Source organism: Aquarana catesbeiana, linkage group LG06 (genome assembly GCF_042186555.1).
Source record: "Aquarana catesbeiana isolate 2022-GZ linkage group LG06, ASM4218655v1, whole genome shotgun sequence".
NCBI lineage: Eukaryota > Metazoa > Chordata > Amphibia > Anura > Ranidae > Aquarana > Aquarana catesbeiana.
In genome coordinates, this window is record NC_133329.1 from 46,033,914 (window position 1) to 46,045,956 (window position 12,043).

At 45.2% G+C, this 12,043-nt stretch overlaps 1 protein-coding gene across 1 annotated transcript in view; it reads left to right on the plus strand.

Annotated features, from left to right (window-relative positions):
* Window positions 1-12,043, plus strand: part of LOC141148367 (uncharacterized) — a 636,575-nt gene that overhangs the window by 486,734 nt on the left and 137,798 nt on the right. The gene's annotated exons all lie outside the window — the stretch shown is intronic.

The window sequence follows — 12,043 nt, forward strand, 5'->3', positions numbered from 1 at the left end:
ATAATGTATTCCAGGAACAGGACTTCAGTTGCATGAGAGATTCACTTCTCTAATTTAGCATAGAGAGTTCTCTTGGAGTTTGTCCAAGATTTATTTTGACTTGATGTTGGTGTTCAGCCAAAGATTAGCAGTAAATCAGAATGTCATCCAGATAGATAACAAGGAACTTGCCAAAGTAGTCAGACTATGTCATTTATAAACTCCTGGAAAACTGCTGGGGCATTTTGTATACCAAAGGGTATCATCAAGTATTCATGAAGCCAATCTCCATATCCATATTAAGTTATATGTTTCCTGAGCTCTAGCTTGGAGAAGATAGAGGCACCCTGGGCATAGAGAAGAGCGCTGTGATTGGGGGAAGTGGATAATCAGAATATATTTGGATAACTCCTTCTTATAGAGATCTATCCCCTAATGTATTTCCACTTACACTTTTGGTGTTGCCTCTATAGGACCCTCTCCATAATCCACTCAAATGGAATTAAAATTCACCATTATTGCACATCACTATGCAAAGAATATTTCTTCAAGGTCAGAAGGATAGTGACTTTTTAAGATGAATGCACTATCCTACATTTAACTTTTTGGCCTAAAAGCAAAACGCTATGTGTGGTGGAAAACTAAGCCTGCAGATCACCCTGAACACACCATCCCCACTGTGAAACATGGTGATGGAAGCATCATGTTGTGGGGATGCTTTTCTTTAGCAGGGACTGGGAAGCTGGTCAGCGTTGATGGGAAGATGGATGGAGCCAAATACAGGACAATCTTAGAAGAAAACCTGTTTAGAGTCTGCAAAAGGCTTTAGGCAGGGGCAGAGGTTCACCTTCCAGCAAGAAAACGACCATAAACATATAGCCGGAGCTACAATGGAATGTCAGGTTACCTTAAGGCTAGGTGACAGATGCACCCCGTTGGGATCAGAAGTGCACCGCAAGGTAGTGGACCCTATGGCTGAATGCTGCAGATGGAAGTCAGGGTGGTAAGGAAGGCAGGGCCACTGGAACACCAACACAGATCCCACCAGGGTTAGAGCGTAAGATTCCCTGGGGCGCGGAGTCTAAGAGCCAGCAGGTGTTCACCAGAGCCTCTAGTGGTGAGGATGGACTGGGCTGCAACTGGCTCCAGGTCGCGACCCCCAGGGTCCCCCAGCTCACACCCACAGTAGGCAACAGGAGGATAGGGATAGTAAGGGAATAAGCCAAGGTCTGGGCCACAAGCAGACAAGGAAAACAGAGTTCACGCCAAGGTTCAGGGTTACAGGCAAACCGGGATAGTCGGGGACACGCCAAAGGTCAGGGTCACGAGCAGACAGGAATAGTTGAGAACACACCAAGGTTGGTAACAGAAACAAACATAAAGCACACGGCAGGTAGGAAACAGGAAGCCAGAACACACAAAGGTTGATCAGCACTGCTGGCTTGCAGTGCACAGCTTAATATAGGGTTCCCTGATAGGGCCTGGGGTGGGGCCATGCTTAGAGGAGAGGTTATAAAACCAGCCAGGTGTGAGTGGCTGGCCTCTTAGTCTGAACACATGAGGAGAAGGTAAGCTGACAGAGAAAGATTACTGCATAACCATGACATGGAATAGTTTAGATAAAAGCATATTCATGTGTTAGAATGGCCCAGTCAAAGCCCAGACCTAAATCCAATTGAGAATCTGTGACAAGACTTGAAAATTGCTGTTCACAGACACTCCCCATCCAATCTGACAGAGCTTGAGCTATTTTGCAAAGAAGAATGGGCAAAAATGTCACTCTCTAGATGTGCAAAGGTGATAGAGACATCCCCAAAAAGACTTGCAGCTGTAAGTGCAGCGAAAGGAAGGATGTGCTGGAACTGGAGAGGGTCCAGAGAAGGGCAACAAAACTAATAAAGGGACTAGAGCACCTTAGCTATGAGTAGGGATGAGCCGAACACCCCCTGGTTCGGTTCGCATCAGAACCTGCGAACGGACCAAAAATTCGCACGAACGTTAGAACCCCATTGACGTCTATGGGACTCGAATGTTCGAAATCAAAAGTGCTAATTTTAAAGGCTAATTTGCATGGTATTGTCCTAAAAAGGGTTTGGGGACCCGGGTCCTGCCCAGGGGACATGTATCAATGCAAAAAAACTTTTAAAAACGGACATTTTTTCGGGAGCAGTGATTTTAATGATGCTTAAAGTAAAAAAAGTTAAATATTCCTTTAAATATCGTACCTGGGGGGTGTCTATAGTATGCCTGTAAAGTGGCGCGTGTTTCCCGTGCTTAGAACAGTACCTGCACAAAATGTCATTTTTAAAGGAAAAAAGTCATTTAAAACTGCTTGCGGCTTTAATGTAATGTCAGGTCCTGGCAATATGGATGAAAATCAGTGAGACAAACGGCATGGGTACCCCCAAGTCCATTACCAGGCCCTTTGGTTCTTGTATGGATATTAAGGGGAATCCCGCACCCAAATTAAAAAAAGGAAAGGTGTGGGGCCCTCAGGCCCTATATACTCTGAACAGCAGTATACAGGCGGTGCAAACAAGACAGGGACTGTAGGTTTGTTGTTAAGTAGAATCTGTTTGTGTTTTGAAAATTGTTTTTTGAAAATTTGGGGTTTTTAGTGAAACAAGGATTGGTGATAAAGCATCAGTGGAAAGGAGAAAAGTTTCCCATAATAACTCTTACAGGAGAGAATTTCCCTTCCTAAGGGTAGATTTAATCTCACTTCCTGTTGTCTCCTTCCGTTTGCAAGTAGGAGTCGTTTGTAAGTTGGATGTTTGAAAGTAGGGGCCTGCCCTATTTACTAATTTGGGCCTTAGGTGTTGTTGTGGCCACAACACTGTAAGCCCTCACAGGGCCCTGCTGTGAAATATTAGATCAAGAATTGTAATTACAGGCCCCTGTTGAACAGGGGCAGAAAAATTGGGCCTTTGGTGGTGGTGGCGCTGGTGCCACAACACTGTAAGTCCTCACAGATACTCTTAGTGGGCACAGAAACGGGCCCTGCTGTAAAATATTAGATCAAGAATTCTAATTGCATGTCCCTGTTGAACAGGGGCTGAAAAATTGGGCCTTAGGCACTGGTGCTGGTGCCACAGCACTGGAACCCCTCACAGATACTCTAGTTGGAGCGCAGGAACTAGCCCAGCTGCAAAGAATTGCATCAAAAATTGTAATTACACGCCCCTGCTAAACAGGGGCTGAAAAATTGGGCCTTAGGCACTGGTGCTGGTGCCACAACACTACAATCCCTCACAGATACTCTAGTTGGAGCGCAGGAACTAGCCCTGCTGCAAAGAATTGCATCAAAAATTGTAATTACATGCCCCTGTTAAACAGGGGCTGAAAAATTGGGCCTTAGGCACTGGTGGCGGGACTGGCGGCGCCCAGAACCAAAAATGTTCTTACAAGCTATTATCATGATCATTGAGGAGGAAGAGGATAATTACTCAATATAACAGGATAGTCACTCAGCATCAGCAGAGGCAGTCTTTGAAGGGATCTGACATTTCAAAAAAATTTATTCGGTTACATCAGCATCAGGTGCTTGGTAGCTGGTGTGATCGGTTACAAAGCCTCCAGCAGCACTGAATGTGCGTTCCGAAAGAACGCTGGATGCAGGACAGGCCAGTAGCTCAATTGCATACTGTGCAAGCTCTGGCCAGTGATCCATCCTCAAGACCCAGTAACCCAGAGGATTTTCGGTGGGAAAGGTGTCCAAGTCAGATCTTGCCCCTAGGTATTCCTGCACCATGTAAAACAGACACTGGCGATGGTTGCTGGAACCGATCATACCTTGGGGCTGCGGAGTAAAAAATTGTCTGAACGCATCGGTCAGACAGCCACCTTCTCCACCGCTCCTTCTTTGACTGACCGTAGCCTCAGCAACACGTTGTCCAGAAACAGGAGTTTGTAACCTCCCAGGCTCTGGGAATGCATTGCACAGACCTTTCTGCAAGGCCTCCCGAAGATGTTTCATCCTCTGCTCCCTCTGCGAAGGCAAGATAAGTCCGCAACCTTACCCTTATAACGTGGATCAAGGAGGGTTGCCAACCAGTAACGATCCCCCTCCTTGATACCACGAATACGAGGATCCTTCCGCAGGCTTTGCAGGATCAGGGAGGCCATGCAGCATAGGTTTGCTGAGGCATTCGGTCCGGAGTCCTCTGGGTCACTAAGGACGACATGATCTGCAGCCACCTCCTCCCAGCCACGTACAAGTCCATGTGTTTCTTGGGACTTTAAATGATCCCTTAAAGACTGCTGCTGATGCTGAGTGCCAGGCTCCACCTCCATACTGACAAAATCCTCCTCCTCCTGTGTGATCGGCGGGCACGCAGGAACACTGTCTGGATAAAGGGGGCCTTGAGAGCTAAGGAAGTCCTCCCCTTCATGCCTCTGTTCTGCCTTAAGTGCCCTGTCCATTATTCCACACAGCGTGTGCTCCAACAGGTGGACAAGGGGGACAGTGTCACTGATACATGCACTTTCACTTCTCACCATCCTCGTGGCCTCCTCAAATGGTGACAGGATAGTGCATGCATCCCTGATCATGGCCCACTGGCGTGGGGAAAAAAAACAAGCTCCCTTGACCCTGTCCTGGTGCCATAGTCGCACAGGTACTCATTGATGGCCCTCAGCTGCGTGTGCAGGCGCTGCAGCATTGCCAACGTTGAGTTCCACCTGGTGGGCATGTCACCGATTAGGCAGCTCTTGGGCAGGTTAAATTCCTTTTGAAGGTCTGCCAGCCGAGCACTGGCATTATATGACCGGCGGAAATGCACACAGACTTTCCTGGCCTGCCTCAGGACATCCTGTAAGCCCAGGTACCTGCCCAAGAACCACTGCACCACCAAGTTAAGGACGTGAGCCAAACAGGGCACATGGGTCATTTGTCCCTGTCGGGGGGCGGAGAGGAGGTTGGTGCCATTGTTGCAAACCACCATTCCTGCCTTAAGTTAACGTGGCGTCAACCACATCTGAACCTGCCCCTGCAGAGCTGACAGAACCTCTGCCCCAGTGTGGCTCCTGTCCCCCAAGCACACCAGCTCAAGCACCGCATGGCATCTTTTGGCCTGCATACTTGAGTAGCCCCTTGAATGCCTATGGAGCACCGCTGGTTCCAAGGATAAAGCACAGGAAGAGGCCATGGAGGAAGAAGAAGAGGAGGGGTGGAGGATAGAGGTGTGTCAGAATCATTAGTAGTGGCATTTTGGAGGTGTGATGGCCTCCTTCCCAGCTGCAAGCAGAGTCACCCAATGCGGCGTGAAACTTAGGTAACGTACCTGTCCATGCCTGCTGGACCATGAGCCAGCGGTAATATGCACCTTAGAGAGCCGGAATTGCCTTCCATGAGAAAAAGTGGCGTTTGGGTACCTGCCACTGAGGAACCGCACATTCCACAAACTCACGGAAGGGGGCAGAGTCTAACAACTGAAAAGGTAGCAGTTGAAGTGCTAGCAATTTTGCCAAGCTAGCATTCAACCGCTGGGCATGTGGATGGCTGGGAGCAAACTTCTTTCGGCGGTGCAGCAGCTGGGGCAGGGAAATTTGCCTGGTACAATCTGACGTCCGTGTACCGAAAGCAGATTGCCCACAAGTACTTGGTTGTGACACACCTAATTCTAAATTCTTTATATTATACTGATACTGCAGCTAGCAAAATCAACTGCCTGCCTGTAGTATGAGAACACCACCAATCTTCTGCAGGTAGCTTTAGATGAACACTGTGCAGAGGTCGCACTACACTAACTTGTAGCTTTAGCTGACCACTGTGCAGAGGACGCACTACACCAACGTTAAAATAATGTAGCTGCCTGCGGTAGTGATAGGATCAGGAATACACCACCAACCTTCTACGGGTAGCTTTAGCTGAACACTGTGCAGAGGTCGCACTAGACTAACGTGTAAATAATTTAGCTGCCTGCGGTAGTGATAGGATCAGGAAAACACCACCAACCTTATACAGATAGCTTTAGCTGAACACTGTGCAGAGGACACACTACACTGACGTTAAAATAATGTAGCTGCCTGCAGTAGTGATAGGATCAGGAAAACACCACCAACCTTCTACAGGTAGCTTTAGCTGAACACTGTGCAGAGGACGCACTACACTAACGTGTAAATAATGTAGCTGCTTGCGGTAGTGATAGGATCAGGAAAACACCACCAACCTTCTACAGGTAGCTTTAGCTGAACACTGTGCAGAGGTCGCACTACACTAACGTTAAAATAATGTAGCTGCCTGCAGTAGTGATAGGATCAGGAAAACACCACCAACTTTCTACAGGTAGCTTTAGCTGAACACTGTGCAGAGGACGCACTACACTAACGTGTAAATAATGTAGCTGCCTGCGGTAGTGCTAGGACCAGGAAAACACCACCAACCTTCTACAGGTAGCTTTGGCTGAACACTGTGCAGAGGTCTCACTACACTAACTTGTAGCTTTAGCTGAACACTGTGAGGAGGACGCACTACACTACCTTGCAGCTTTAGCTGAACACTGTGCACTACACTAACTTGTAGCTTTAGCTGAACACTGTTCAGAGGACGCACTACACTAACTTGTAGCTTTAGCTGAACACTGTGCAGAGGTCGCACTACACTAACTTGTTGCTTTAGCTTAACACTGTGAGGAGGACGCACTACACTAACTTGTAGCTTTAGCTGAACACTGTGAGCAGGACGCACTACGCTAACTTGTAGTTTTAGCTGAACACTGTGCACTACACTAACTTGTAGCTTTAGCTGAACACTGTTCAGAGGACGCACTACACTAACTTGTAGCTTTAGCTGAACACTGTGCAGAGGTTGCACTACACTAACTTATAGCTTTAGCTGAACACTGCAGAGGTCACACTAAACTAACTTGTAGCTTTAGCTGAACACTGTGGCAGGACACACTACACTAACTGTAAATAGTCTAGCTACCTGACTGTGGTACTAATAGGATCAGAAAAACACCAGCAATTTTCTTCAGGTAGCTGTTAATACTGTAACACAAGCCTGCCTGTCAGTTGGAAGATAATAACAGGAACGGATCTATCTAAACTGAATACAGTGTATATATCTATCTATCTATATATATATATATATATATATATATATATATATATATATATATATATATACACACACACACAACACCTGGGATGCATATATATACACAATACACTGTAAGTGCAGCTAACTGACTGACTGTCCTGCCTAATCTATCATCTTAAATCAAATGACACTGTCTCTCTATCTCTCAAGGCCGGAACACACTACACAGGGCCAACTTGCAGGCGGCTTTATATAGTGTGGGGCGTGTACTAAACCCCCTGAGCCATAATTGGCCAAAGCCACCCTGGCTTTGGCCAATTACAGCTCTCTCTACAGACGGTGCTGTGATTGGCCAAGCATGCGGGTCATAGTGCATGCTTGGCCAATCATCAGCCAGCAATGCACTGCAAAGCCGCAGTGAATTATGGTCCGTGACGCGCCACACGAATTTGGCGCGAACGGCCCATATCGTTTGCAATTCGGCGATAGGGCGAACAGACAATGTTCGAGTCGAACATGGGTTCGACTCGAACACGAAGCTCATCCCTAGTTATGAGGAAAGGTTACGAGCACTGAACTTGTTCTCTCTGGAGAAGAGACGCTTGAGAGGGGATATGATTTCAATGTACAAATACCGTCCTGGTGACCCCACAATAGGGAAAAAACTTTTCCACAAAGGGGAATTTAATAAGACACATTAGAAGAAAAGCGGTTTTACCTTAACCACTTCAGCCCCTTAAGATTTTACCCCCTTCCTGACCAGAGCACTTTTTACAATTTGGCACTCCGTCGCTTTAACTGACAATTGATGTCCTTTTTTCCCACAAATAGAGCTTTCTTTTGGTGGTATTTGATCATCTCTGCAGGTTTTATTTTTTGAACTATAAACAAAAAAAGACCGAAAAGTTTGAATTTTTTTTTTACTTTCTGCTATATTTAATATCCCCCAAAAATATATAAAAAAACAAATTTGTTCCTCAGTTTAGGCCGATATGTATTCTTCTACACATTTTTGGTAAAAAAAAAATCACAATAAGTGTATATTGATTGGTTTGCGCAAAAGTTATAGCGTCTACAAAATAGGGAATAGATTTATGGCATTTTTATTATTATTATTTTTTTATTAGTAATGGCGTTGATCTGCGATTTTTATCGGGACCTTCGACATTGCGGCGGACAGATCGGACACTTTTGACACTATTTTGGGACCATTGACATTAATACAGCGGTCAAAGCTAAAAATAGCCACTGATTACTGTATAAATGTCACTGGCAGGGAAAGGATTAAACACTAGGGGGTGATCAGGGGGTTAAGTGTGTTCCCTCAGCGTTTTCTAACTGTAGGGGGGATGGGCTACCACTGACATGACAGAGATCAATGTTCCAGATGACAGGGAACAGAAGATCTGTCATGTTACTAGGCAGAACAGGGAAATGCCTTGCATAGGCATTTCCCCATTCTGCCTCTCCTCACCGTGATCGCGGGCTGCAAGTGGACATCGAGTCCCTGGGACCCACGGGCACGCTCCCACGGTGCATGCACGCCCGCTATCCTGCTTTTGTGGACTGACGTACAGGTACATCAGTTTGCACAGGAGTGCCATTCTGCTGATGTATATTGGCGTGAGCCAGTCGGCAAGCGGTTAAACTGCGTAGAGGGTTCTTTATTGTAAGAGCTGTATGTGGAATTCTCTTCCACAAGCAGTGGTTTCAGCGGGGAGCATCGATAATTTCAAAAAACTATTAGATAAGCACCTGAAAGACCACAACATACAGGGATATACAATGTCATACTGACATATAATCACACACATAGGTTGGACTTGATGGACTTTTTTCGGCCTCGCCTACTATGTAACTATGTAACTATTAAAGGTGGTTCTACAAAGTATACAAATGCACGCTGAATACAAATGCACGCCAATCTTTTCAGATATTTATTTGTAAAAAAATTTGAAAACCATTTATCATTTTCCTTCCATTTCACAATTATGTGCCACTTTGTGTTGGTCTATCACATAAAATCTCAATAAAATACATTACGTTTTTGGTTGTAACATGTCAACATGTGGAAAATGCCAAGGTGTATGAATACTTTTTCAAGGCACTGTGTATGTGTGTGTATATATATATATAGATATATCTATATCTATATATCTATATATATATCTATATATCTATATATATAGATATATATATATATATATATATATATATATCTATATATAGATATACACAGTATCTCACAAAAGTGAGTACACCCCTCACAATTTTGTAAATATTTTATTATATCTTTTCATGTGACAACACTGAAGAAATTACACTTTGTAAAGTAGTGAGTGTACAGCTTGTATAACAGTGTAAATTTGTTGTCCCCACAAAATAACTCAACACACATCCATTAATGTCTAAACTGCTGCCAACAAAAGTAAGTACATCCCTAAGTGAAAATGTCCAAATTGAGCCCAATTAGCCATTTTCCCTCCCTGGTGTCATGTGACTCGTTAGTTTTACAAGGTCTCAGGTGTGAATGAGGAACAGGTGTGTTAAATTTTGTGTTTTCGCTCTCACTCTCTCATACTGGTCACTGGAAGTTCAACATGGCACCTCATGGCAAAGAACTCTCTGAGGATCTGAAAAAAAGAATTGCTGCTCTACATAAAGATGGCCTAGGCCAGTGATGGCGAACCTTGGCATCCCAGATGTTTTGGAACTACATTTCCCATGATGCTCACGCACTCTACAGTGTAGTGGAGCATCATGGGAAATGTTCTTTCAAAACATCTGGGGTGCCAATGTTCGCCATCACTGGCCTAGACTATAAGATTTCCAAGACCCTGAAACTGAGCTGCAGCACTGTGGCCAAGATCATACAGCAGTTTAACAGGACAGGTTCTACTCAGAACAGGCCTCGCCATGGTGGACCAAAGAAGTTGAGTGCACGTGCTCAGCGTCATATCCAGAGGTTGTCTTTGGGAAATAGACGTGTGAGTGCTGCCAGCATTGCTGCAGAGGTTGAAGGGGTGGGGAGTCAGCCTGTCAGTGTTTACGCTGCACCCTGCATCAAATTGGTCTGCATGGCTTTTGTCCCAGAAGAAAGCCTCTTCTAAAGATGATTCACAAGAAAGCCCGCAAACAGTTTGCTGAAGACAAGCAGACTAAGGACATGGATTACTAGAACCATGTCCTGTGGTTTGATGAGACCAAGATAATATTATTTGGTTCAGATGGTGTCAAACGTGTGTGGTGGCAACCAGGTGAGAAGTACAAAGACAACTGTCTCTTGCCTACAGTCAAGCATGGTGGTGGGAGTGTCATGGTCTGGGGCTGCATGAGTGCTACCGACACTGGGGAACTACAGTTCATTGAGGGAACCATAAATGCCAACATTAGGGATGAGCTTCGTGTTCGAGTCGAACCCATGCGTCACGGCCCATAATTCACTGTGGCATCGCAGTGCATTGTTGGCTGATGATTGGCCAAGCATGCACTATGACCCGCATGCTTGGCCAATCACAGCGCCGCCTGAACAGAGAGCCGTAATTGGCCAAAGCCAAGGAGGCTTTGGCCAATTATGGCTCAGGGGATTTAGTACACGCCCCACACTATATAAGGCCGCCTGCACGGCGGCCCTGTGCAGTGTGTTCTGGTGTGCTGAGAGAGAGACAGTGTCATTTCATTTGAGTTAGCTAGATTAGGCAGGACAGTCAGTCAGTTAGCTGCACTTACAGTGTATTGTGTATATATATGCATCCCAGGTGTTGCATATATATATATATATACACTGTATTCAGTTTAGCTAGATCCGTTCCTGTTATCTTCCTACTGACAGGCAGGCTTGTCTTGTTACAGTATTTACAGCTACCTGAAGAAAATTACTGGTGTTCTTTTGATCCTATTAGTACCACAGTCAGGCAGCTAGACTATATACAGTTAGTGCAGTGTGTCCTGCTCACAGTGTTCAGCTAGATCCGTTCCTGTTATCTTCCTACTGACAGGCAGGCTTGTCTTGTTACAGTATTTACAGCTACCTGAAGAAAATTACTGGTGTTCTTTTGATCCTATTAGTACCACAGTAAGGCAGCTAGACTATTTACAGTTAGTGCAGTGCGTCCTGCTCACAGTGTTCAGCTAGATCCGTTCCTGTTATCTTCTTACTGACAGGCAGGCTTGTCTTGTTACAGTATATAAAGCTACCTGAAGAAAATTGCTGGTGTTCTTTTGATCCTATTAGTACCACAGTCAGGCAGCTAGACTATTTACAGTTAGTGCAGTGCGTCCTGCTCACAGTGTTCAGCTAGATCCGTTCCTGTTATCTTCCTACTGACAGGCAGGCTTGTCTTGTTACAGTATTTACAGCTACCTGAAGAAAATTACTGGTGTTCTTTTGATCCTATTAGTACCACAGTCAGGCAGCTAAACTATTTACAGTTTGTGCAGTGCGTCCTGCTCACAGTATTCAGCTAGATCCGTTCCTGTTATCTTCCTACTGACAGGCAGGCTTGTCTTGTTACAGTATTTACAGCTACCTGAAGAAAATTACTGGTGTTCTTTTGATCCTATTAGTACCACAGTCAGGCAGCTGGACTATTTACAGTTAGTGCAGTGCGTCCTGCTCACAGTGTTCAGCTAGATCCGTTCCTGTTATCTTCTTACTGACAGGCAGGGTTGTCTTGTTACAGTATATAAAGCTACCTGAAGAAAATTGCTGGTGTTCTTTTGATCCTATTAGTACCACAGTCAGGCAGCTAGACTATTTACAGTTAGTGCAGTGCGTCCTGCTCACAGTGTTCAGCTAGATCCGTTCCTGTTATCTTCCTACTGACAGGCAGGCTTGTCTTGTTACAGTATTTACAGCTACCTGAAGAAAATTACTGGTGTTCTTTTGATCCTATTAGTACCACAGTAAGGCAGCTAGACTATTTACAGTTAGTGCAGTGCGTCCTGCTCACAGTGTTCAGCTAGATCCGTTCCTGTTATCTTCTTACTGACAGGCAGGCTTGTCTTGTTACAGTATATAAA